Source organism: Phoca vitulina, unplaced genomic scaffold (assembly GCF_004348235.1).
Source record: "Phoca vitulina isolate PV1807 unplaced genomic scaffold, GSC_HSeal_1.0 scaffold64, whole genome shotgun sequence".
Taxonomy (NCBI): Eukaryota; Metazoa; Chordata; class Mammalia; order Carnivora; family Phocidae; genus Phoca; species Phoca vitulina.
The window spans coordinates 2899805-2927051 of NW_022589767.1; the positions used below are offsets into that span (position 1 = coordinate 2899805).

The following is a 27247-nucleotide window of genomic DNA, read 5'->3' on the forward strand; positions in this document are numbered from 1 at the left end:
AAAAAAAAAAAAAACGGTGGGGGAATGAAACATACACATTTGGAAAAGCTTTAAAAATACTTAGGGATTCTTTATACACACCAGCAGGTGTAAATTAATGTAGGCTGAGTTTAATAAGTACTTAAGACCAAAATGAGATACTGAATAATAGGACAAGGAGAATCTGGTGGGTAATTCGGGAAGGTTTCCTAGGGGATTTCCAAATTGAGCCAGTTTTTGAAAGACATGACAGACAGGGTTTGGCAAAAAGGAGAGAAGAAGGCATTCCAGGGAGGGAAATTATAATACACCAAGGCACACAGACAAGGACAAGAGGAGCTCGGACAGGTGAGCACCCAGCAACCTGGAGGGAGTAACCCAAAGGCTACTGGGGCGGTGGGAGGGGGCGAGTGTAGAGGGAGGTCAGGCCATAAAGGGCTTCGTGGGGAATTTCCTTTTGCTAATAAGTGGTAATGGAGAGCCACTGTGGATTCTTGAGCAGAGGAAAACAGTGTTTAATGAAGACAATTCCAGCAGCTGTGTGGAGGATGGCAGAGAGGAGGGGAGGCAGGGAAGCCAGCCAGAGTCCTGCAGTAAGCAGTAGCCATGGAAATGGAAATGAGGGTCAGAGGAAACAATGCAGAGAAAGAACTGGCAGAAATTGGTGTAGATGAGGAGAAGCAGGCGCTTTTGGAGACGCAGCCAGTGGGAACCAATGTGGGGACTGTGTGCCATTGGCATTGGTGGAAATATTGGGGAAGGACGGCCATTTGAATGGAGAAGGGAGAGGAACACGGGGTCTTTTTTCCACCTTTAACATCTTCCACTATGGAGAGAATGTGATCGGGGAGATTGTTCTAGAAAACTGCTGGAGACATACTCAGGATGCTGGAAATGTAGATTTCAGAACCATTGAAATCACTTTGTAACTGAAACCATACGATGAAGTGAGCCTTCCAAAGAGTTGAGGACCGAGGTAAAAAAAAACAGAAATGGGCACTAGCTTACACCTTAAGAAGATGGTGGCAGCTTCTGGGGCCAAGATGTAGAGCACTGCTTCTCAGCCTCTACACTCCTGAGATTCGGGCTGGACGACTGTTTAGCAGGGGCCGTCCTGGGCACTGTAGGACACTTAGCGGCATCACCGGCCTCTACCCACTAAACGACAGCAGCCTCCAAGTCCCCTGGTCATGAAACTCAAAGAGGTCTCCAGACATTGCCAAATGTCCTCTGAGAGACAAAACAATCCCCAGAGAACCCCTCACGTTTAGGTAATAATAATATCCAACATTTATTTGTTGAATACTCACAATGTGCCAGGCACTGTTCTAAGTACTTCATAGCAATTAATTTATTTAAACCTCAAAACAATATTGTGAAACAGCGGTGCTATTATTATCTCCATTATATAAATGAGGAAACCAAGATTCAGAGAGGTATGTGATTTTTCAAAGGTCCCACCACTAGGAACGGACATCAGGCAGTTTGGCTCCAAGGTCCATGATTCTTCCCACAAGGCTCTGCTGCTTTTATGTGGAAAGGAGTCATATGCAAAGCACTCTGAAGACAGAGTTCATAGCATCCATCAGGGGCTGGGGTGAAGGTCTTAGGGAGACCTACAAGATCCCCGCCTGCGGCTCTGGGAGAACGCTAGCACTTAGCCAAGAAATAGGGACCTCAGAAAGATGGGTTAGGTTGGGGGAAAGAATGAATTTTGTTTTGAATAAATAAAGGTGTTAAGGCAACCACACTGAAAGCAGCAGTAAAGAATCAGTGGGAAGACAGAGTTTCATGATGTCAGGAAAGGTGGGGGCCCTGAGTGTGACAAGAGATCTCCAAATGATAGGATGAACTGCGTCAGAAACAAAGGCTGTCCAAGTTGCCAAAGACGCAGCAAAGGGCCCCTCCGAAGTTTCCAGCACACAAAAGGTAAGCATGAATGTTTACGTCAAAAAGAGAATGATCATGGATATTTATACCAGAGAGTACAGATTTCCTCAGCCAAGAGCCTATCCACTGTGAGCAGGAGCGTGGAAGAGAAGATGTTCAGGGAGGTGATGTTGTTTAAGATCCGGGTGAGCATGTGATTCTGGGGCTCATAAGAAAAGGCTAGGCACCCCATCTTTCGGTGATGATGGAGTTCTGGAAGGAAGGACTCTGAAGCAGGCCAGGTGAGCTCACCTCTGGGACTGTCTTCAATTGCCCTCAATAGCACGAGCGACAGGACAGCAAAAGCAGATATGACTGCAGGTTGATGGCTCAGTAATGGAGAAATTAGAGTGTGATGAAACACAAAGTGGCAGAATGGGGAGGGAAGGAAGCGACAAGGGATTCTACATGGACAAGTCAAGGGTCAGTGATTCAAATGAAATAGAGGAAGCAAAGCCTGAAGGTCACGAGGAGGGTGAACCCAGGTCTTCAGGGTACAGGGTAAGAAAGACACACCGCAAGTTAGGGTAGGAACATTTTGGTTTTTTTTTAAAGATTTTATTTATTTATTTGACAGAGAGAGATAGCGAGAGCAGGAACACAAGCAGGGGGAGTGGGAGAGGGAGAAGCAGGCTTCCCGCCGAACAGGGAGCCCATGTGGGACTCGATCCCAGGACCCTGGGATCATGACCTGAGCCGAAGGCAGACGCTTAGCGACTGAGCCACCCAGGCGCCCTAGGGTAGGAACGTTCTTGAGATCTGAATGAGGTGCTGTGGAGATGACAGGGAGGATCCATCTTAGCCGGTAAGTGGCTGAGGTTCAGCGGAAAAGGGCAAGAATGCACGAATCCAACCTACACATTCTTTAGTGCCTATTTTGAAATATAGCAGAAAATAGAATAAAGAGTGAAAACGTTGACTATTTTAACTGAGTAGCTAAATAAACACTTGTTTTATTAAAATTAGAGAAAGTTCTTTCCCTCTGGGCAATCTCAACAATCCACTTACAATGAAAAATCTAAGAACAGTGATTTCCACAGCATGAGGAGCTGTGTGCATAAAATTACAAGGTTAAGAACACTTATTTAATCAATCTACTGTGTCTTCTAGAAACGTGGGTCCATTGGACTGGCAGACAAGAATAGCCAGGAATTTCAGGGAATTGGGACCGCCTTGCTCCCTTGGAGTGGACGTTGTAGGCAGCACCGCTGGAGGTGAAGCCTAACTATGCACAAATGAGACAAAGGAGCAGGTGTGGGAGAACTGGGGCAGAAGGTCTGGAATAGCAATTCTCAAGCCTGGCTGTACATTAGAACCACCTGGGCATCATTTCAAATATACTGGTGCCCGGCTAGAAAATCAGAATCGGTGCCCTTGTGAACATTCTCTAAAGTTTCTCGTACCCCGAGAAGAAATAATTGCTCATTCATATTCTCACATTCTCTGTCCCTCTCTGTCTCTTACACGCACGCACGCATGCACATGCACTAAGCCAGCTCTTCCACACCGCAAGCTGCGGGGAGCACGGCTTGACTTGGCAACACCTCCATCCTCCAGCTGCATCTGGGCTGGAGCCCATCGGCGCCGAGGAACCAGGCAGGAGCAAAGGGAGGCTCTTCTTGCCTCCACACCCCGCCTCATTCCCACCCAATTCCGATACCAAGGGGAGACCAGGACCCGAAGCTTTTAATATATACCATCCCTCCTCCGATGGAAACAAAGGGTTTCACATAAACCAACATCCCACCAGCCTACAGCTAACTCCGATTTCCGCAACCCGCGTTCGTTTTGTGTGGAAGTGTCCCTGAACTGCCGACGCTCCTGGTTTCTCAAACCGAGAAACATTCAAAATGGGTTTCTATCTCCCATTTGAACGCTCGGCGTTCTGTAAACTCCAAAGGCTTAACTCCTTCCCAAAATGTCTGTGTGCCACCCTTTAGAGGCAGGAGGAAGACAAAGAAGTGTACACAGAGCAAGTTACACACAGCACGTGTGGGCTGCGCAGCGTGCTGGGTTATCCTAGTGCCTGTAACACCCCAGCAAGCCCGGGGAGGGGCTGGCTGACCTCCACAAAGAGATCGCGAACACTCCCCGGAGTCCAGACAGAACTTCCTGGGGCGGCAGGGCAGCTGTCGCTTTCTGACTCTCCTCCTCAAGCGTGCCAAAGCTGCTGCCGACTCCATCTTCCGCCAGGCTGGGAAGGTGGCCGCAGGGGCGGCGGGGACCGCGCCTCTCTGGGGACTACAGTGAGACAGGCACTCTGCACCGGACCCATCTCTGCTGGCGGCCAAGTGGAAACCTCCTTCTGGCCCCCTCGTCCTCTACCCCCCTTGCTTGCCACCTTTCCTCTTCCATTTCTCCTCTCCCAGTCTTTTTCCTCCCCCCCCAAAAGTGGAGGAAAAGCCAAATAACTTGATTGAAGTTCATGTCCTGGATATGATGCTTTCCTCTCTTTCCTTTCGTCAAGCTCTCTTTTTTCTCTCTCTCTCTTTCCTCGTGACTGCCATTGGCTCTAAAAACTCAAGGATCTCAGCCCCCAGGTCTCCCCAAATTGCACCCCCTAGACATACCTAATTTTCAAGACTTATTTCAAAACACTCCCCATTCCCTGGGCCACTGGATTCTGTACACTTCACTCTGTCCCCCTCATAAGCAGAAAGGAACACATCTGGCTTCTATATTTCTTCTTCTCTTTGCACTAGAGCTACAGAGGAGGATTGCTGAGAAATTAGGGTAGACATTTATGTGGGAGAAACTGAAGACGGGAAAGGCCAGCAAGGACCAATCACTCTTTCCTTCTCCTGCCCTACTGAGAACTCCCAGCCCTGCTCACTTGGGAGATGGATGGGAGAGGTAAAGGAGCTAAGTTCCAGGCACTTTATATACCTTGCCTCATCCAACCTTTACATAACCTGCATTTTACAGAAGAGGGAAGCCGAGGGCCAAAAAATGAAGTGCCTCATCCAAGATCACCTGGTGGCAAGTGGCAAATTTGGGATTCTGAACCGAAGTCCCTTTAACACCGAAGACCTGGCTCTGGAGTCCCATGGGCTGCTTCTCTGAGCGGTGGTCATGGGGCTTCAGTCTACCTCTGGACTTACACTATTCAAAATCTAGGTTTGCCTTGGTTTAAAAGCCACAGCAGTACCAGCTTAGAGATGCTGAGGACACTGGTACCCGAGGCGTCCTGAAAAGGAACTACCAGGCATCCAGTAGAAAACAAGAAACAAGGCTCCAATCGTGAGAAGGGTAAGAAGGAAATCTAAAAAGGTTATCTCCACTGAATATCAACTCCATTGGGAGGTGAGGGGGATCCTATCAGAAATCAAGAAGTCATCACTCTGGGGTCCCAAAGGAGAATTCGTCTCTGGCTAGAATTTGTTCTCAGGGCCTTCGACAAGAGTCGAGGAGGCAGTTGGGGTAGATGAGGAGAGGACTATCGCAGTAGGGAGAGTCATAAAGCTACTATTCCTTTATGCCAGTTTCATCTGAATTACACTCATCCCTTCCAAAGCACTGCAACCCAACTCCCAAGTGGCCCCGCTGGCTCGCTCAAGTCTAAGCCAGATGGCCAGTATGGACCACCTTAAAGACACTTCAGTTCTGCCTCCTTCTCCAGCTACATCTGCCCAAATTTCAGTTCCTGGTCTGTCAGCTCTTAGAGGACAGGCATTATGCCTGATTCCACAGCAGAAAAGAGCCCAGAGCCCTGCACTTAGCGCAAGCCCTCATAAACATTCTGGAAATAAATCCACGAGGCCGGTTAATCCAGGAAGAACAAAGGAGTTGGGCTGCCAAGGACAATTCTTCCCCCCAAGGTCCCCACCCACCAGAGACAAATAACTGGAGGAACACCTGCTGGGGTGGGCCCTGGACACAAGATCTAGAGCAAGGGTTCTTAGTCTGGCATCCATGGATGGGCCTCAGGGATCCTCAATGCTGGAATACTTTGTGTGGAATGTTGGGAGTGTTTCCAGAAAGGTGGGTTTTTCTGAGAAGAGGATCCAGAGCGGACATTTTAGGCATCGCTGATCACACGCAGCGTGTGGACGGGCAGCGGGAGGGGAGGCAGAGACAAAGCAGGGAAACTGGCCTGGCAGCCTGGCGCACGGAGGCTGTTTAAGTGGGGCTGTTCTTGTAGGACAGCTGCGAAGCCAACCCTGACTTAAGACCTCCTCACCCCTCAGCCAGGAGCACAGTCCCTCCTCCGTTCGGACGTGAAAGGCCAGCACAGCACTTCACGGTCCCCACCTCAATCCAAGTGCCCCCCAGCTGTGAACAAAGCCACATGGCCAGGGCATCACCTCTGCAGGCAGCCCCTGAGCACCAACTATTTAGCCTACCCCATTCTCTCTATTTAAAAGATAGACTCTCAGGGGAACTCAGATCTAAAACTTTCATTACTTTTTCTTTCTCTTAATTACATATGTCAGTTTCCTACAGTAGCCTTCCAAGCCTGTCCTTCTCATAACACCACAGGCCTAATAGGGTTTGTTCTTTACAAAACCATTTGGATAGTTACTGTGCCCTAGTCTCTTCAAGGTTTTGGTTACTGACTATTACGTTTGATATTTTTTCCAATCTAACACTTAGGCTTATGAATTTCTAATGTCCAGCCATCATCTCTTTTTTTAAAAAGGTTATACGCTGGCCCTCAGGTATCTTTCCAGTCCTCTGTGATTTTCTCAAATGGCAGCCTTTGGCCCTGCAGGGGCCATTTGTTAGAGGCATTTTAGAATGTGCCATTAAGACCTGAGGTTATTTATTACACTCTTAATTCGTGTTTTAAAATCCTCTCCAACTTTACAAAAAGACATACAAATGACTAACAGACACATGAAAAAATGCTCCACATCACTTGGCATCAGGGAAACACAAATCAAAACCACAATGAAATACCACCCCACACCAGTCAGAATGGCTAAAATTAACACGTCAGGAAACAAGAAATGTTGGCGAGGATGCAGAGAAAGGGGAACCCTCTTGCCCTGTTGGTGGGAATGCAAGCTGGTGCAGCCACTGTGGAAAACAGTATGGAGGTTCCTCAAAAAGTTAAAAATAACTTGGATCTTATAAAGATAAAAATAACCTATGATGCAGCAATTGCACTACTGGGTATTTATCCAAAGGATAAAAGGATACAAAGGATACAAAAGTGCTGATTTGAAGGGGCACCTGCACTTATAGCAGCAATGTCCACAATAGCCAAACTATAAAAAAAGCCCAGATGTCCATCGACAGCTGAATGGATAAAGAAGAGGTGGCATATATGTACAATGGAATATTACTCAGCCATCAAAAGGAATGAAATCTTGCCATTTGCAAGGACACGGATGGAACTACGGGGTATCATGCTAAGTGAAATAAGTCGGTCAGAGAAAGACAAATACCATATGATTTCACTCATATGGAATTTAAGAAACAAAACAGATGAACATAGGGGAGGGGAAGGAAATATAAAATAAGGTTAAAAAAAAAAGAAGAGAGGGAGGCAAAGCATAAGAGACTCTTAACTATAGAGAACAATCTGAGGGCTGCTGGAATGGGGTGGGTGGGGGGGATGGGGTAATGGGTGATGGGTATGAAGGAGGGCCTTTGTTGTGATGAGCACTGGGTGTTGTATGTAAGTGATCAATCACTAAATTCTACTCCTGAAACCAATACTACACTATATGTTAACTAACTTGAATTTAAATGACAAAATAAAATAAAGGGGCGCCTGGGTGGCTCAGTCAGTTAGGTGTCTGACTTTGGATTTTGACTCAGGTCCTGATCTCAAGGGGTGGAGCCAGCTTAAGATTCTCTCCCTCTCCCTCTGCCCCTCCCCCCTGCTTGTGTGTGTGCATGCACTTTCTCTCTCAAAAAAACAATAAATAAAATAAATAAAAATTAAAAATTAAAAAAATAAGTAAAGTAAAATCCTCTCCAACTTTAACTGGGTTTTGTGTTCCCTAACCCATGCTAGAATCCAGATTATACACACACACCCACAAACACACAGATGTGTGACTATATTAGTAACCAGTTCCCTGTTCTATTTCTAAGAATGTAAGAATATATTTCCTGCCCTTATGCAGATGACTTTTACCCATTTCCTTTCATCTAATTCCTGATATAATTAAAGTTCTTGCTTTTGTCTCCTAGCTCATCTTTTCTGAATATGAAAATAATGTGCTGTATTGTAGAAATTCTGGAACATAAAGAAAAATATAAAGAAGTGAAATAATAATTCTCATGCTCCAAACCCTTGTACCTTTTGCATAATATGTGACCTTGCCTTTTCAGGGTTCACAACTTTTACTATTTCTGAACATCTTCACTTGCCCGTGAAAGTCATTTATTTTCTTCTTAGAATCAACTCTTTGTTTATCCAATTAGACTTCCTTCAAGCTTCTCAACCATGGTAACAAGCTGCTCTCCCCAGCTCTCTCAAGGCAGAGGCAGAGAAGGAAGGGCCCTGGATCTGGGATTCAGAAAAGTTGAAACTGAGTTCCACCTCTTTTTCTTCCTGACTGTGCAATTTTGGACAATTGCTAGAGTACCTCAGACCTCAATTTCCTCATCTGTAAAATGGAGATAATATTCCTGCCCAGAATTCCTCCTAGTGGGTTATTGGGAAGACCAAAAGACATATGAGAAAGCCCTTAGTAAACTATAAAGCACTCCAGAAATGCACACGATTCTCATTATTACATCCAAGTTGGTTTGTCTTTGCCTCTGTTACCTTCCTTCATCGAAAGCATTCCTTTCTTTCTCAAAATTTACACTTATTTGTTTGCATACTTCCTTACAGCTTTTCATTTTATCCTATGTTTGATCAGTTCATGGTCACTTTGCCCAGAGCTCACTTCAATCCTCAAATCCTTGAGTAACTGGTTCCCATCCATGGGTATCTTCTGCACTTTTTTGCACTAAGAAGTCATGTCCTCTGAACATTCTAGGAACATGTCAGCTCCTGGCCGTACTTTCTTCTCTTGCCAGTTATGATTTGATGAGATACTCAAAGAAGTCAATGCCAGTCTTGATCTGGAAGCCTCTAATTCAGACCCAACTGCCACCTACATTACACCCTTGCCACTCAAGCTGGCTCTGACTTGGTTGGGACCAGGGGCCATCAAAGTAGTTAATACTTACTGAACACTTACTCCGTAACAAGTACTGTTCAAAATGAAATAACTCACTAAACTCTCCCAGTGACTCAAAAGCCAGAATTATTAACACCTCATCTTATGATAAGAATCTGGGAGTAGAGAGAACTGAAGACATTTGCCCACTAAACTAATAGGGGCACAACAGAAACCCTGACTGTCTGACTCCTGAGTTCTGGGTCTCAGTCATTGTCTCCTGCGTCTATCACCATATTGGACTGCAGTAAGAATGGATGGAGGAGTATGCAGACCAACAGCACCACCACCACCCCAGCACCCCTAAATTGCCCCTGGAGGAGACAGTGGCCAGGAAAATGGAAGAAACCAAAAGGAAACAGCAAGCAGGTCAGAAGCACAAGCTCTGGAAATACAACCCCCTTCACTCAAAACTCAACAATAATTATACTAATCACATTCCCATGCATTTCTGGAAGTCCCAGGTATCTTTTAATTTATATATTAATATTTTATATTATTATATTTAATTAGCACATCAGGAGACTGAGGTCCACAAACATTCATACAGATCCAAGTCCTAACCACTCTTCAAATCCCACTGTGCACTGTCTTCTCTTCCTTCCACGGTCCTCATTATGTAAAACCAGACACACAGTATGTTTCTTCTAAGTCTCTGATCATTCAGGTCAACCATAAAAACTTACTACAAAGCTTCAGAGCATAAAGTCAAAGAATGTGAGCTCAAGCCAGAGAGCTGGGTTCAAATCCTGGCTCTTCCAATTGAGCTGAGCAAGTTTTAACTTCTCCGTGCCTTAGAATCCTCATGCATAAAATGTAAGTAATAATTATACCTACCTTCAAGGGTAGTTGGAACTGCTAAATTCATAAATGCATGGAAAGCCTGTCGGCCCTCACGCCTTGTTATCAGCTGTTTATTACGTGTCCCCCATGGGCCAGCACTCTGCTAGGCACGCACAGGGTAGAGAGGAGAGGCGGTCTCTGCCCTTGAGAAATTCACAGTAGAGGTGCGTGAGACAGAGACACGGCGGCGTCATCTCAAGCTGGGGGACTATGGGAGCATGAAGAGAACGGTGCCTCCAGCCTTGGGGGACAGGAAGACCTGGAGCAGAAGATCCCGAGCTGACTCCTGAAGGCAGAACAGGACTGAAGCCAGGGAGGGAAGCTGGGGGAGGGACTGCAGACAGAATGAGGGGCAGGGGCAGAGGCCTGAGTGTACAACGGCCTTTTGTGGCTAAGGTTCTCCTTAGCTTGTGTCACCAGCTCCGTCTCTACTCTTCCTGGGTCATGTAAAGATAAAAGATAAGCCTGGGAAAAGTAGTTCTATACGTAAAGCTAGGAAGAGTCTCCTTGCTCTCCTTTTTGACAAGTTTTTATCTAGTTTTCTAGATAAATACTGTGACAGAGAACCTGAGGAGACATGGACCAAAGATTAAAAACCACAGGTCACAACAGGCCTGGAGCTGCTCAGCACTGGGAATACTGGTGACTTTGCCCCCACCTGCCTATCTTCTCCAACAAATATTTTCTCTTCTCTCGCCCAGCGGGAGTGGATACACTGCACTAAAGGCCACTGGAAGGCTGTTATGCTGAACAGGATGGAGTTATGAGTAATAATATTGTAGGTATGTATATTAAACTTGTAGTTTGAGGGGATTCTTTATGTTTCCTCATTTGATCCACGAGGCAATAACTGCCACCCCCCAAAGACCTCATTTTGCAGGTGAGGAAGTAAGCTCAGCAAGGTTATGTAATCTGCCTGAATCACACAGAGCTGAGGTGAGGTTGAGAAGGGGCCTGGTTTCCTGGCCCATTGGCCAGTGTTCCCTCCTCAATACCACCGTACTCTGAGTCACTGGAAAGCAGTGTAAAAACATGCACATGGTAGGGCTAAGGTACCAGAACTCTCTGTGGCACCAACAGAGGCTGTCTTGCCTTAGATAGAAAAATAAAGACATGGAATTTAACCTTTGTATTATATGTTTATATATAAACTGCCCTCTGAATCAAAAGTTAATGCAGAGCTTTGAAACAAAACTAGCTCCCTTATATTCGTCTTAGAAGCAGGGAGGTCTAACTCACAGAGCGATAATAATGATTCCTGTTAACAATTAAAACCCAACAACAAAGCAGCATTTTTGGCTGCCATTCTCTTACTCTAACCATTTGTTTCCACCCAAAGTAGTAGTAAAATGGGTTTGAGAAAGAAACGGGCACCAGAAAATGAGCATTCTTCATAATGTCCAAATTCAAATGAGTAGGAAAGGACTGTTTCCTCTTAAAGGGAGAAGAGTTCAAGTTCGGAGGTGGAGTGTGTGTAAAGAATGGTAGAACTAGGCTGAGAAGATGGTGCCCCAGCCTCAACCATCATGTGAAATGAAAGAGATGCTGATTGCCAGTTCCATGAATCGCTCACCTGGCCCTCACCGAATTAAAGTAAGGTCCAGAGCTTGGCTATTTTGTAGGGATCCATTTTTTTCATTTGAAAACAACTTTGCTTTTTGCCAAAAGCAAAACGCAAAGAGACATGATCGAGAGGAAGTCACTTCGGCTGAGGTTTCAATGTATGTGCTACTTACAGGTTCCTCTACATACAACATAAACCCTTACGTTTTTTTTTGCATGGAAGCAGCTCCTTATAATTTAAAGAGCAGGGGTGGGGCGCCTGGGTGGCTCAGTCGGTTAAGTGTCTGTCTTCGGCTCAGGTCATGATCCTGGGGTCCTGGGATCGAGCCCCGCATTGGGCTCCCTGCCCAGCAGGGAGCCTGCTTCTCCATCTGCCTCTGTCCCCACCCCACCCCCCGCCGCTTATGTGCTCTCTTTCTCAAATAAATGAATAAAAATCTTTTAAAAAAATAAATAAACAAAATAAAGAGCGAGGAGTTACAATCAAGGGTGTAGTTGGAAGCCTGGCTGCTCACAGCTGTGTGACCTTGAATTCTTTAATCCTTACTCTGTTCACCTAAGAAACAAAATAACGTCAGCCTTATGGTAAGGATTAAATGTGATAACATATGTTAACATACCCCAGGCTCTCATGGGCACACTACAAATATCTATTGCTAATTCCAGGCCCAATTTCAAGAGAAGATTGTCTTCAGCAAAGGCAAGCCAATTCCGTTTGGATGACGATTATGTTTGGACCGACAGCAATAACTCTTAACATTTTCATTCCACTGTTTATCTCTAAAATGGTCTACAAATTCTGGCTATCCCATCCCAGGACCTTCTGGCTCCTTTCCCCCACCTCTGTCATAGTCACACAAATGCAGATTTATCAATAAACTAGATTCCCCACCACAGCAACTGAGAGATCACTCATACATTTCAGAGACAACCTTGAATTTTATGCTGAAATCAAAGCATCTTTGTAAATAGTGCAGAAGAGACAGGAGAGGTTGAGAAGGTGAATAACCATGGTCTTATTCGTTCTGGAAAGCCCAGTGCAGTAAAGGTGTTTGGGGGAACAGAGATGAAAAAGCCCTCAAGGGACTTGCCCCAAAAGCCAGCATAAGAAAAGGGCTACAAACAAAGGGAAAATAAAAATAGTATGTGAACCAACAACTTGGGAGAGCTTATTTCTAGTTGGGAAGATCAAGCAAGACCTCGTGGGTGAGAAAGCCTTTGAGATGGGCCGGAGGAATGGACAGTATTGACACAGAATTTGAAGGAGAGGGGAAAAGTATAATTAGTGAGGAGGAAGGGCTTTTTGAAGAAATACCCTCATTGAACACAATGTAAAATAAAGATCAAAGAGGGGAGACACGAAGAAATGGGTATATTCTCATTTTGTCGGCCTCTAGCTAGCATAAAAGATACTCTCATCCATTCAACTCTAGTAAAATTCACCCAAAGCATCAAGACGTGCTTGGATGGCAAGGAAATGGAAATATAAAAGGTATAAATATGTCAACTTTATCCTCAATGCACATTCATTTTCATCATCATCTTTATTGACAACCAGCATTCTCTGAGCACTGCCCAAGTGCGGAGAGCGTTCTGCTAAGCACTGAGGACATAAAGTGACATAAAGCATGAATCTTGTTCTCATAGAAAAATGACAAATTAATCAACAAACAAAAGTGATTTCTCTTCTATATGCAGCTCCAAGAAAACCCATTCAGTATTTTTTCTTCAAAAATCCAAGGGACCAACATTCTCCTACCCAAGAAAGACCTTCTGTATCTGAGCACCCATATTTGGCCGGGATAGGATTTCTTCCTACGGGAGTTGAAGGAAAAACCAGGAAACAGACACAGAAAGAAGCAGATAAGGGCTGAAATTTTTCCCTTTCCCCCTTTAAGCCCAGAATCAATCCTGGAATTTCTAAGGAGGTGGTAAAAAAGAGAGCCGTGAACCCTGAAGATATCAATTCTGGCCCCCAGCAGAACTCACTGATAAAGCTGATCTGCATGACAAATACAAAGGGGAAAGGCTACAGTATCTCAATGATTTGGATGTTTTGCTTACACAGGGCTAACTAATATTTATTTAAAAATTCAGATCAGTGAGTACACTTCTTGGGTTTCTCCTAAATATTTAATGCCTCCCACTTCTGCATATCCCACCGAACACCAATGAGAGTCCAAACCACACTCATGACCTTTCTCTCGCATTTCCAACCACTATTTGTAGATGTCCAAAAAAGAACTAGTGTTTTTACTCTCCTCAGGTCTGTCTTTTTTAAAGGAACACAGATCCATAAATCTGCTCTTTTCTTACCTCTACATTTAGGCTCACATTTATTTTAAAATGGGCAGGGAGGGAGCCAAAAAGGAAGGATGTGAGAAAACTATTAACCCAGCTAAGCCTAATAAGCAGTGATTAAAGTTACAGTCAAAGAAGAACGAAGTTCAGTGCCTCCTACCCTCTTCCTCCTCTTTGTGCCTTTAATATTCTACTTCAGGCGCTGAGAGGGAGGGTGACACGGCTAGCGAATTCCAACCAGCACTAAGATAATTGTACCATTCACACCCCTCACCAGTCAATCAGGGTCTGCTTATCCAGCCCCATTTATTAATAGTCTTCCTACATTGACAGTGTTATAAAGGAGTGCAATGAGGCTTTCTCCCTGAAACAAGAAATGGGGCGCCCTCAATAAGGACTAAGTGGAACAGTGGAGGTTTGCAGAACCCAGGGCCACTCGCCCTAATTTACAGCCACACCTGTTTCACGGGTGTCAGGGAAAGCAGCTCCCTAACTTTTCTAACTTTCCGCACCAGGCCTCTGTCGATGTTGAAAGAGCTCAGGAATAAATACAGCCCTGCTCTTACCTAATTCCACGCCAGGCTGCACCCCTTGTGTGCCCTCTGCACGCTAAACCCCCTCGTGTTCCGGCCACCTCTTCTGCCTCTGGCTCAGGGACCCTCTGCCAGTCACGTGACAGTCTGACCGTGATGGGGTCCCCCTCTACAGGTTAAAGTGCTAGGACAACGTGATGTTTAGAGAGAGCAGGCGCCCCGCATCAATCATCTTGCCTGGTGATTCTCAAAGATGACTGCACAGGAGAATCCCCTGGGGAATATTTTTAAATGATCCCTGCCTGGATCCCTTGCTGACAGATTTTAATTTCACGGTGTGGGGTCTGGCCTGGGCATGGACATCATTGTTTTGCTTTTGTTGTTGTTGTTTAGCCTCTTCTGTTTCTTTTTGTGGGAGCTCTCCGGGTGATTTTGTTATTGAGCTGGGATTGAGGAGGACTGCCTAGCCTGTCCCACTGATTCAGAAATGAGAAAATCGAGGCCCCGAGGCAATGGCTTGCACACAAGTGAAATAACACACACAGAAACAAAAAGAAGCTTTCGGACTCTCAAGGCCACCACCACCTCCGTTATTCATTTAGGCAGCCACCAGACACCTTGGAAAAACCTAACATCTCTGAATACACCTCAAGGAGTACCCTGGGCTCCGAAGGTATGTGGATGAGCAAATGCCCACCACCAGCTAACGGAAGAGACATGCATTCCAATGGGACTTGAGAGGCAGGGCAGTGAACGGGAAAGCACTGGAAAGAGAGTCAGTGGATGCGGCTCTGCACCATGTGTATGTCTTCTTTACACCTTGGAGCTATTTGCACAGCTTTAAAATGGTGGTTGTGGAGGACAGATCATCTGCAAGGTGCCTATCAGCATTAATATTCTTGTTATCCCACGTCACACACACACACACACGCGCGCGCGCGCACGCATTACCGCACCTAAACTCCACAGACATATTTAATGCATTTAAGATTATTTTTTACTGTTGCTATTTGGTAGGTAAATCACTATACAAATACACGCACATGCTCGCAAGCCTAGCGTGTATGGGTGCATGGGGTGTGTGCATGCTGGGACACACACAGAACACAGCTGACTTCTAACCCAAAGACACCAGTGACCGTGGCAGCTCAGTGATCAGACTGAGGTCCCTAGAAGGTGGGGGGATTGCTTCGGAACGTCTATGCATTTGCACGGAGTCCAATTAGCTTTGAGTAAAGGATAAAAGACATCACCTCATCAGCTTCAAGTTTCTTCGAAGCCTCTCTTCTCCCCTCCCTGAACAATGCAGTGCTTTTATCCACCGTTGTTTTGAAGTCCCACCTCTCAAAAAGAAACAAGATCTGATTTCCTCGGAAATTCTAGCCAGCTGAAGGCCTGATAGACTCTATATAAAGATTAATGAGAAATGGAAACTTGACCTTTCTTTCTAAAGAAGGAACTTCACCGTCCTCGCAAGGCAGGGAACAAAGACATGGAGGATGGCGTGTGTGGAACACAGTCTGGTTTTTATGAGTCGAGTGAGTTAATTAGTCAAAACCTTAAATTATCCTAATCTAGGAAGCTCTCTACTCCAGACATTCCCGTCCCCGTAAAGCTGGACTCCAAGCAGGGTCAAAGCCTGTACTTCTCTTTCCTTCCACGTCTGCCGATCCCTCGGGGCCAGCCTGGAGTCTCCTCCTCTCCCCTCTCCCCGCCCCCCTCCTCACGCAGCCTTGTCACTGTGCCTCCACGGCCCTGCCCCTCAAGGTACCTTGGAATGAATGTCCCTCAAGTCAGCCAGTGCTGACACTGGCTGATCCACAAACCTCAGGCTCAGAATACTCTCTTTATATGCAGTGGATCTTTAAAAAGTCCTCAAGGGGAGCTTAGGATCCTTTTGCTAATGAAATGAATACAAATCACAATACAGAGAAAACGGGTGGAAGTTGGGTGGGGTGAAAGGGAGAGGGATGGGCAGCAGAAAAAGTGCAAATAAAATTTAGAGGAACATGCATGTCAAATCCATCTTCCCTGAGGCACCCAAGCTACTGTTCAATCAAGTGCTAAAGGTGTCTTTCCATCCCCTCTATGCCTAGGCATCTCCATGAAGAAAGCTTCTAAAACCCCAGGCCAGCTAAAAAGGCTACCAAAAAGCATTCTGTAAATTCCCTGGGAATAAGTGAGCCCCTCTTCTTCCATTGCTCCCTTCTGCCATTAAAGAAAGTGGCCAGTGTCTGAATAGCATGGCAACTCTCTACCTCACTACTTTGGAAACACATGGGGCTAGGCTGGTCCTTCATTTCGAGTACCTTGGCCTGGGCTAGGATCCAGCTCTCTCCTTGGCTACAAACCAACTAACAGCTGTCCCTTTCTTTATAATGGCCATCAACAATGTTAGTTGCAATCCAGTGGTCTAAGATGAAAATTGAATCATTTGCTCATTCTAAAGGTGAGTCTAATAAACAGGAGTGGGATTCATTAACTGTAGAATAACTAAAGCAGAAATAAGAGCCTCTCCTTTTTTCCTTTTCAGAAGACCCTGACTTTATTCTCTAGCCTCATCGTTTGGAATCAGAAATTCCTAATCAAAGAACCAGCACATTTCTGTGTTGCTCTTCTCCCCAGGTTAAGGGATGTGAGGAAGAGGAGAAGGCTTGCCCTTTTATACCAGTTTGCCTCTCCATCTGCTCTCCATCCTCCTAAACTGACCATTCTCTCCTTCTACAAAACTCCTAATTACTCTTAAAGACACAGTTTAAATGTCAACCCCTCCGTGAAGCCCACCTCATTTTCCCAGACTTCCCTCCTCATAGATCTTACCTAAGTATATAATAATCTCTTTACACATGTCTCCCCCATTCAATTATGAGCTACCGGAAGGTACAAACCAGAGCTAATTCTTTCTCATGACACAATGTTCGACAAATACTGGTACTTAACAAACATTTGTTGAATAATGTGGAGCAAAAGACACAAAAATAAAGTTAAAGGAATAGAGTGTCAAAGAAAAGAGACTAAGAGACACTAATAAATACATAAACTCTATCTAGAGAAGAACATCAAGAGAAAAAGAAGACTCAGTGACGAAAAGGGCCAGAATAAGAATGCACAGAGGACGAAAGAAGAGGAGGCAAAAAAGTCACACATGGTGGGAGAGTGACAGAAGAGGGGACATGGGTGACCTTAGATACACAGGCTCCTCTTGGATCTTTTCTAAGAAAAATCAGAAATTCTGAAAGTTCCAAAACTAGAACATATATGTGGAGCTGCCAACGTTAACCATGACACAGAATTTGGTTCAGGAACGATGCAGACCCAGAATGCATGGGCGTGCAACTTTGGCATCACTGGAGAGTGTCGGGAATGCAGAATCTTGAGCCCTACCCCAGACCTAGGGAATCAGTGTGTCCATTTTTAACAAGACCCCTAGGTGATTCCTATAGACAAAAAAGTTTGACAAACGCCAATGTAGCCATTTGACACCCGCAGATAACCTCCGCATCTCGTTCAGTGGTGTGGCACACAGAGCATCGCCACCAAGCTGCTGCACAACCTAAGCCAGTCACCTAGTGTCCCTGGATTTGTTTCTTCACCTGTGAAATGAGAAGGTCAGAGTAAATGCGTTCTCAACTGTCACGGAGCTCTGACCTTCTTGATACCATCTAACATCTTACCTTCAAATCCTTCCTACAACACCCGCCAGAACAAACAACAAATAGCCTTATTTGTTAATTAATATTTCCCTTCCTCTCTCCACTTACCTAGTATTTTTTGTTTCAAGTATCTGTTATGTGCCAGGCACTGTGTTAAGGACAAATGATTCCAGGATGAATAAATATCCCTCCCTGTCCTCAAGGAGCTCACAAACTTAGGGAAACAGAGCATAAAAACACAATTAGGATAAAAGTATGGTAATGATCATGAACCAGCCCTCGTGATGCACAGGAGGCAGAGTGGCCATTCTGCTCGGGGCAGTCACGCAGGATTTCAACAAAGGGCCAACATATGCACTCTGCCAACCTTCTCTGCCAACCTCAGCTTCACGCACTAAAAGTGAAAAGACAAAAATAAGGTAGTTGGAGATCATCCACGAACCAACCAAAGGTTCCCAAACACACCTCTCTGGGTTCACAAAACTCCAAAAGCACATCCACACAATGGATTTGGTGTAAGGGCCACAGATAGACCATTAACAGCCACAGGCGCACCCCCAGAAACCCACCTCCTCTGAGTTAATGCCCACTCCCCCTCATCCCAACTGCATTCGGTTCTTCTAGCTTCGGCATCCTTCTGAAAGATAATATCAATTCAACCACTAATCTACTCTCCCTAGAGACTTCTTCTGTGGTTTCAAAGAGGGGATGCACTTTAATAAATGTGAACAATTCATTAGACCAGTAACTCTTTTTGATCTATATTTATTTATAGAGACGACACTCATATCCGATTGCATGCACGCTACCAGAGACTGAAAATGTAATTTACTGAAAGGAAGAAATTTCTAGAATTTCTAAGGAGGCTGGAGAATGACAGCGGGGAAAGAGGACCTAACTTTCCAGCGTATCCACTCCTGACCTCAACAAGTTACACGAGATGAGTGGTTTTGTCAGCCCCAGCCTTCCTTATTAAGGAGAAAAGGCTATCGCTCAGAACAACAGTTTGCCAACCTTTAGAATGGTGAGTTCCACCCTGGCTTCTTTCCTGCCCCTGGCTTTTATAGGCTGATTTTTCTGCTACGGTTTCTTCACATACAACCTGTCCTTTCCCCCGCCTGCTATATTTCCTACTCCATAAACATTCATGACATTTTGCTTTAACTTGTTAGCAGTCGTGAACACGTCACCTTCACCTTCGTATTGTTGAACACGAAAATAGGGGGCAAACCCCTGCATCCGGGGCTCAACACATTCATGGAGGAGATGGGAGAATGTTTTTTACAAGGCAATGATGATATGGTCGAGGGCTGAATCAGCTCAGTCTCGTTTCTCCCTGTCCGGCTTCACTCATCCCCCCAACCGATTTCAGTCCGTGTGTCCGCCGCCCAGGTGCTCACTTCCCCTCCTCACACAAGGCTGCTGCATGCACATGAAGGTCAAAGAAGATGGTCAAGGTTCTGAAGCCATCCTTCTGGAGGTGAAGAGGAATACAAAATCAACCTGCCGTTCACCCCTTCACCAGAGGGAGTCGCTCTTTGCACTCAACCTACAAGAAAGGCATTTGGTGCGCAAAGTAGTGACTAGAGAAATGTGTTGGTCCTCCTCCTTTCCCTTAATTTTGCCTCGTTACTTCTTTGCTTTCTCTGCATCTATCTCTGCCCGAAACAACACACATGCAGTGGCAAAGCAAGACTCTTCAGACAGACAGGCTTCCTAGGAATGGAACCAATGCTGAGAAGAAATGAGACGATTGAGGGGCACACCCTGCTCCTCTCTTTGCACGTGAACAGGTATCTCTGGGTGGCCACATGGCTCTGTGGTCCCAGACCCGTCATGCTTTGCTACACCTGAAACACACAGGGATAGAAGGCAACCATGTTGTTCTGCTTCCCTTCAAATCACCAATCTAAACTCCTTGGCCGGGCTTGCCTGAGAAGTCTTTATTTCCCGTTAGTGTTTTTTTACTATTTTTTTTTCTTAATTGTACATCACGGAGGCTCCTCAACTGAAATTAAATTTGCTCTTCCTCCCACCAGCAGACACATTTCTTCCTCAGGTAACCCACACTGTACGGGGGGTGGCAGAAGGAGAGAAGACAAAATAGAACCCAGTCAGCTCTTTGTGCCATGAGGGGGGAAAACAGAGAGAGAGAGAACAGTGGCCCAGAGACAGCCTAGAACACCACTGAGTCACGGCCTCGACAAGACTGCTCACAGGGATAGGACACACCTGCCTCATCAGGGATCCAAAACGGCTTTGGATGTGGTAAAGGTGCAGACCAGCTATGGTGATTCCACCTTGAATCCTAATAAGTGCCTCCCCTTCTCCTTGTAGCTTTCTCACCACCCAGTCCCCACCACCCTCCCCTTTTAACCTCTTGTCCTTTGTCTAGCTTTAGGGCCAACTAAGGATGGCCTAGAACCTGGCTTAATCCCATGAGCATTCTAGGAGAATGTGGCTGAAACTCTGTCCAAAGGCCTGCTGTCAACCTGGTCACCAACCAATACGACGAAGGACCTCGTCCCTGTAGGGCACTCTCGCAGGCACCAGGAATGAGAAAAGGGGCATAGGCCCTAAGGACACCCACCTCACCTTGCTCATCTGTACGTAGGAAACCAGTGCACATGGAGCTGCTGTTCTCACCCATACCTCTGTTCTATTTTGAAGTAAAATTAAGAATACCTCCTCCCACTTGAAGGAGTAGAAGCAGATGGAGAACCAGCTCAGGTGTCTGTAAGGTGAACACACACCAGATAACCTCAGCTATTTGTAGACATGGTGAGAACATGGTTCCAAGTGGGATCCCATTCTCCCATTCTGCCGCCAGCACAGACGGGTACAGATTACCAGTTAAATGCTCAAAAGAACGAAACCGGGGTGGGGGGGCGGTGAGTGTGGATGATATCCATCCTTTCTGGACAATGAAGAACTATCTTCTGGTGTGATGTTGAGGGACAAAGATCTTCTCCTACTTCCCCCACATCCCCTTGGTATTTTTGGATTGCTTCAAAGTACAGTCATTAAAAATGCCAGAAAAAAAGATTTGGGGGGAGAATACTTTCAGAGAGACTATCGATACCCATGATTCTGCTACAGGATTTTGAAGATCTTTATCTCAACCCGTTTCCTGCATTTGGGCACCCTTAGAGTTTGGGGGTGTACGGTCAGTGGACCAAGGAGAAGAGCACACCAGCTCGCCATCATGGCCCTCCAGCCTGTGGATGATCTGATTGCCTCAGGAGTTGTCTTGCATTGCATGAGTGCCTAGCTGAAGAGTCATTAGCTAAGTCTTTGCCGTTTCTCCTGCTATTTCTCTTTTCAAGTACATAAAAAAAATACTGCCTAGCCACATTTCATATACTGTAAAAACTGACGAGAGGAGGAAAAAAAATAAAGTCTTCATTCTCTTTTGAAGATACAAGACGAACACATGCAAACGGCACATCTCTTTGTTTAACACAAAGACTCACGTGTCGAATTCTGCACCCCTTCCTCATGCACAGCATTTTAGAACTCTGCAAGATAGCCATTTTGCAAGAGTGTGGAAGTAACAGTTTGCTTGGAGGATGTGTGGGTATAAATAGATGTGTAGACAGAAGGAGAAATTTACAGCTCAAAAATAATAGCACAGGAAAAAAATATCAATTAAAAGGAGAATATTGACAGAATTCGTTCTTTGCAAGCATAAGACTGAAGTCCTTTTAACCTGCAGCATCCTTCAATTCCAGGTGTTCCTAGACCAGCCAGATTCCCCACCTAGACCTGTCCCTCTGCAGTAGGCCTCCTGGGATCTCTGGGCCCGGTGTCAATGCTTTAGACAGCAAGTGGACTTCAGGGCAACAACCACAGTAATCATTATTTTCATTTTTTAAAAGGGCATTAAAAAAAAAATTCCTAGGAAGGTAGAGAATAGGAGACAGACAGGCATGGAAGTGGCAACGGGGGAAAAGGCTAGCCAGAAAAAAAAAAAAAATTTTTTTTTTCTAGATTCCCATAAAAATCAGAGCTGTAGCCCTGGGTGAATAAAATGCTATTTAACTCAAAAATCACACAAGTCTCCCATGCATGTCTACATACATAGACCCTTATGCCACCCAACGTCTTCCGTCCCTACATACATCCACCCCCACTGCCTCCCAAAAACCCGAAACCTGTTTGATGAGGAAGGGAAAGATATAACATGGGAGATTTCCCCCTTTGTAATAAGCCTTTTTTCCCCAAACAGCATTATTTTCTTATCTTGTCACCTTTTCTTCCAAAAATTCCACTTGAGGGATTTGAAGAGAGTGATAAACAAGGAATCCCTACCCCAGGTGAGACGAAATAAAACAGAATTTGCCCTACCTTGGTTTGTAGAAGCCAAACCTCTAGACGGACAGATTAAGGGAGTGAGCATGTTGGGAATGTCCAGTCTCCTCTTCTCGCTGGCATATCCACATAAGAAAGACGAAGGATAAATGAAAGGAAGATAATTTAAAATCCAATTTATCGTGAATTTTGTTTTAATCTTGTATCTTGAAGAGATGCAAATTCAAAGAAAAAAAGACTGAATTCAAAGGTAATTCAGGATATGGAGAGCAGCTCACAATGCAGAATCCAGAGTAATTATTCCATTTGCATGTGAGGTTAGTGGCTGGGCTATTTTTTTAATGATTCTTCTGGCAATCACGGTTTTTGATTTTTGGAGCTTTAGTGGAGGAGGATCTGTGTAGAGAGGCTGGGGGCCGGCTCTGTCCCTCCGTGGAGCATGGTCATTCCCAAAGCGTCCCCTTCCTAAGGGGGAAAAAGAGGCGGTCAGGGTTTGATTCGAGTGTCCCCCGGAGGGTGAGAAAAATGCATTCCGAAAAAGATATCAATTCGTTTTAAGGAAAAGGGGCAGGAAACCCCGCATTTCCCACAGAGTGCACACGAGAGGGATGGAAAACTGCCGGCACCGGTCTATAAATAATTCAGAAAAGGTCTGGCTATACCATTCCTGGGACAGGCATGGATGAGAGGTGGGAATGCCAACCTGAATGGAAGAGGGGAGAGGGAGGGAGCGAGCGAAGGAGGGCAGCGGGCAGGAAGGAGGAAGGGGGGGAGAAGCGGCACCACAGAGCAACACACACTCCACACACTCGCACACACGCAGAAGCACAATCCCCACTTAACTCGCCAGCAAGTGCGGCCCCCAGCCCCATCTGCATTGCTGCCGACATGTCTGTCTCGCTCTCCCCATCGCCTCCAGCGGTAGCGCCTCCTCCCACCCCGGGCTTGTGCTGAATGGGTTCTGATTGTGCACTGGGTGCACACTGGGCATTTCTTGGAAGGGGCACACTGACACGCGCGCGCACACACACACACGCCCCCGACGCGCACGCGCCCCCGCGCGCGCACTCACACTCACCCCCGCGCACACTCACCCCCGCGCACACTCACGCCGCCGCCGCGCTGATGTGCAGCGCACGGGGCTTCACCTGCAACGTGTCGATTGGACGGATGGTCGCGGCGCGTGGCTCCGGCCCGGGGCACCGATGCCCAACCTCTCTGTTCGGTAAGGGTATTAACACCCCAAAAAAAGACCAGAGGGAGCCCTCCCCTTTCACCGTAAAAAAATAAAATATTTTTTAAAAAGCCACGTCCAAATTAGCAAGTGCCGGGTTCTGCTGGATTCAAGAGCTTCACCCAACAGCAGGTTAGTTAACGGTTCCACTGCTTCGACCCTTTATCTCCCTGACACCCCCAAACCTCAACACTGAGACAGGAGACTCCAAAGCGAACATTTACGTACCGACTCCGAGCGCCTGGGCGACTGCAGAAGCTCCGGAGAGGGGTGGCGGGTGGCCAGGGATTGAGGGTTTTCCCTTCCTGCAAAGCAGGATTGATAATCCGTGTCGGGGGTTTTGAAGTTCACGACTCTTCTTGGCAAAGCCAAAGAAAATGCATTCGGACGCCAGCACTTCTGGACTGTGGTCATCAAAAATCACCCTGACGAACACTTTCGATAAGAGCAAAGCCCCGAGATTTCCTAGAGGTGAAGAAGCCGAAGGAAGTGGTTTTTGAAAAGGGGTTGGGGGGGAACCTTCCTTTCTCAAAAAAAAAAAGGGGGGGTGGAGAGGCAGGAGCCCAGATTCCAGTTGGTGATGATCGGAGCCGGGGGAGGGGAAGCGGGCGGGGGCACGCTGTGCAAGTCAACCGCGCGGCAGCGGGAGAGGAAGACGAGGAGGGGGAGGAGGGGGAGAGTAAGAAAAATGGGTATTAATCACCGGGGACGGGGGTTGGGCGGGAGATCACAGGTTGCCTGGTCTGGATTTGGGTCTCACACCCAAAAACGTGCGCCCCCCCCCCCACCCGCACACACACCTACCTCTCACACACTGGCTCTGGTGGGAGGAGAAACCCACGAAGCTAAGGAGGATGTTTCTGCTCCCAGCGTGTGTGTGTGTGTGCGTGCGTGTCCTCTTTCTCCACACCCCCCACCCCACCCCACCCCCAAACCCCGTCACCCCCTCACTCCTATTGCTAAGACTCCGGCGGAGGCAGCTTCCCACGTCACGTGCTGGGGGAAGTGGGGTAGGAAAGGGGGGAAAAGGCTTAACCCGAGTCCGTGGCGCCTCCTGCTGGCCGCAGGGAGGCACAGCAATGAGGAAGGGCAGCTAAGGGGTGTGGGGAGCGAGACAGTGCCCCCGGTGGGCGGCCGCACTCGGCTGCGGAAAGCGTCTCAAAGGCGGAGCTGCAGTTTGAAATTTAAGACCCTTGCTCTCTTTTCCACAAACCAGCCTCTGCTTCGTACGTGCAGCGCATGTGCCGGACGAGTTTAAAGCCGGGTTCTTGCCTTCAAGAAGCTTAAGGTCTATTTTGAGCCCACGAGGCTGACGGGAAAACAATGGGAAACAAAGAAAGGCAAACTCAATTAAGGGCTAAATTGTATAGTACAGATTATATGTGTGCTTTGCTGACGACTAGTGAAGGTTCCAGGAGTTTGGCATTTTTTATTAAAGTAGATCCTGTTATTTAAAGACCTTGATGAGAGAGAATGATGAGATAGGTGAATAATCCTTATATGAAACTACATCTCACGGCATTTACAAACCCACCTTCTTGTAAAACGCAAACATCCACTCGTTTCTCTCCCCCTTAAACTGTTTTCTGTTTTAATAGCACTTATCACCACCTGTATTATTATTTTTAATATTAATATCATCGTGTAAGCACCTTTTTTATTCTGATCCGTTGTCTCTTCAAAGATCCAGCATATTATAGTGGTGGACCATTTTCATACTGGTTACATCATGAACTTCTCACCAACATTCCTGAGAAGCAGCCATATAAACACACAGGTAATACTCCTGTGTGAAGTAGTGACACCTAGTAATTTGGAGCTTTGATCTATGTAAAATACATCAGACGTGTATTAGGTCCTATAGACCAGACAGTAGTCATAATATATCTGAACCTAATTCTTTTCATGTTTCCTAGTTTTTGTTAGGTTTAATGGTTACATCTAAGATTTTTAAAGGCACACACAAACGCATGAGCATTATATGGAAACACAAACACAAAATTATTCTTTCTCAGTAATGGTATTACTGTTTTTCTAAGACAGGATAGGGCTGAACTTCCACCTCTTTGGAGAACTATAGAACCACTCCAGAGTTGCTGTGCCCCTTGATACACAACAGCCAACCCAAACCACTCTATGTGCAGATTTCCAGTTGTTAGAACATGGATTCCAGGAGGGGTGTAAGATGCAGAGCAAGGACCCCATGGAGCTTTCCTGAAACACTTCCTTAAGTCTCCCAGGAATGCCATTACCTTCAGAATAAGACCCAAACTCACTGAAGGGTTGACCTTTAACCTACTTTAAAAAGCAACAACAACAAAAACAAACAAAAACAAAAACAAAAAACCCTCAGGGCCCACCTTCCCCTTCCTGTCCCAATTCTCTTCACCAAAATTGGGCCATTCTTCTCTATTTTCTTTTCTTCCCTTTCTGGACCCAGGAATTCCATTCCAGCCCATTCACTTTTGCAAGTATAGAGGAAAGAATGAATTCTCAGTCTCCCTCTCCCTAATAAAGTCTACCCTCTCCTTCAATTTCTAGCTCAAGTCCCACCTCATCTGAGGATATTTTCAGTCAACCAAGCCTGAATTGATTTCTGTAACAACTGCAAGGGTTTTTAAATGAGGTATGGCCCTCACCACCATCCCCCTGACTCCCACCCCCTGCTTTTGGAAATGTGTAGAGGAATTTGTATGATCAGTTATCAGATGACAAGGTGATGGTACTGACATGCGTGATGCGGGCACCAGAGATAACGACACACACCAAATTGGTCATTTGGTCTTGCATTAGGAAGAACTGGCCCAAAAGGAAAATAATAAAGCCATAAGCTCTTTATGTTGGACCATATGAAACTGCTGGTATTCAATCATATGAAACTGCCAATCACATGAAATAACCAGTATTGACCTATAATAAAAAGGCAATTTCATAAGGCTAAACTTAAAATTGTAAACGTATGTATATCTCCTAACTTCCCAATTACTTGTTTAACTACTTAAGGAGCTAGACCAGCATCTACATGATCCATCTATTCCCAGCACCTGACTGTTGGTTAGCAACCTCAGGAGTTCCCCTGGTGAAATTCTAAATTGGTCCCTGTACACGAGAGCAAGGAAAGACTGAAGAAAGAAACAGTTCACTCCGGATTGGTGGGTGGCAGTTTTAATAAGCAAGACAACTTACCTACGAGGCTTGTCTTGGGCAGCCGCAAGATAAATGGATCTCAACACCTGCCCACCAGAATCTTAAGAGTTTTATAGAGGCCTTCATGGGGTTCAGTCATGTATATAGTCCAGATGGTCTCAACCCATTAGTCTCTCAAAGCTGTATCCTTAGAAGTGGCTCCTAGGGTGAGAACAATGGGTAGAACGCACATTCCAAGAACAGAGCAGGGGGTAAGGAGCTTCCAGTTGCCCAGATCCAGCTTGTGGGTCAACTGGCTGGCACCTCCTCTCAATCACCTCCTCTAACAGTGGCACAATTCCAGACATGTGCTTGGGCCTCAATAAATATTAAGGTTTTGGTTTGTTTGGGGTTTTATTAATGACTATTAGAAACCGCTTTCCCAAGCAGTCTTGCTGACTCTGGCTCTGGAAGATCTAATTCGAGGAACCATGCAGCCTATGAGTGGAAGGTGGCATCTCTTCTCCGTGGTATTCATTGCCCATTGTCCATTCAATGGGAGAAGACCTCTCTCCTTATTTCTCAGACTCCCTGTCATTCCCTGGCACTTCTCATGAATGACCTGTGCCTCTAAGGACCACAAGCCTTTCA

At 45.9% G+C, this 27247-nt stretch overlaps 1 protein-coding gene across 2 annotated transcripts in view; it reads right to left on the minus strand.

Moving 5' to 3' along the window:
* Window positions 1-24387, minus strand: part of GRIN2B (glutamate ionotropic receptor NMDA type subunit 2B) — a 409231-nt gene extending 384844 nt beyond the window's left edge. The window contains exons 1-3 of one of the 2 annotated variants that reach the window (XM_032391811.1): window positions 24275-24387; window positions 23699-23935; window positions 22273-22701 (exon numbers count right to left, since the gene is read on the minus strand). The gene's annotated coding sequence lies outside the window, so the exon portion shown is untranslated. Of the gene's footprint in view, window positions 1-22272; window positions 22702-23384; window positions 23669-23698; window positions 23936-24274 lie in introns of those variants that run through there. The other variant, XM_032391812.1, reaches the window with a different exon arrangement.
* Between the last annotated feature and the right edge of the window lie 2860 nt (window positions 24388-27247).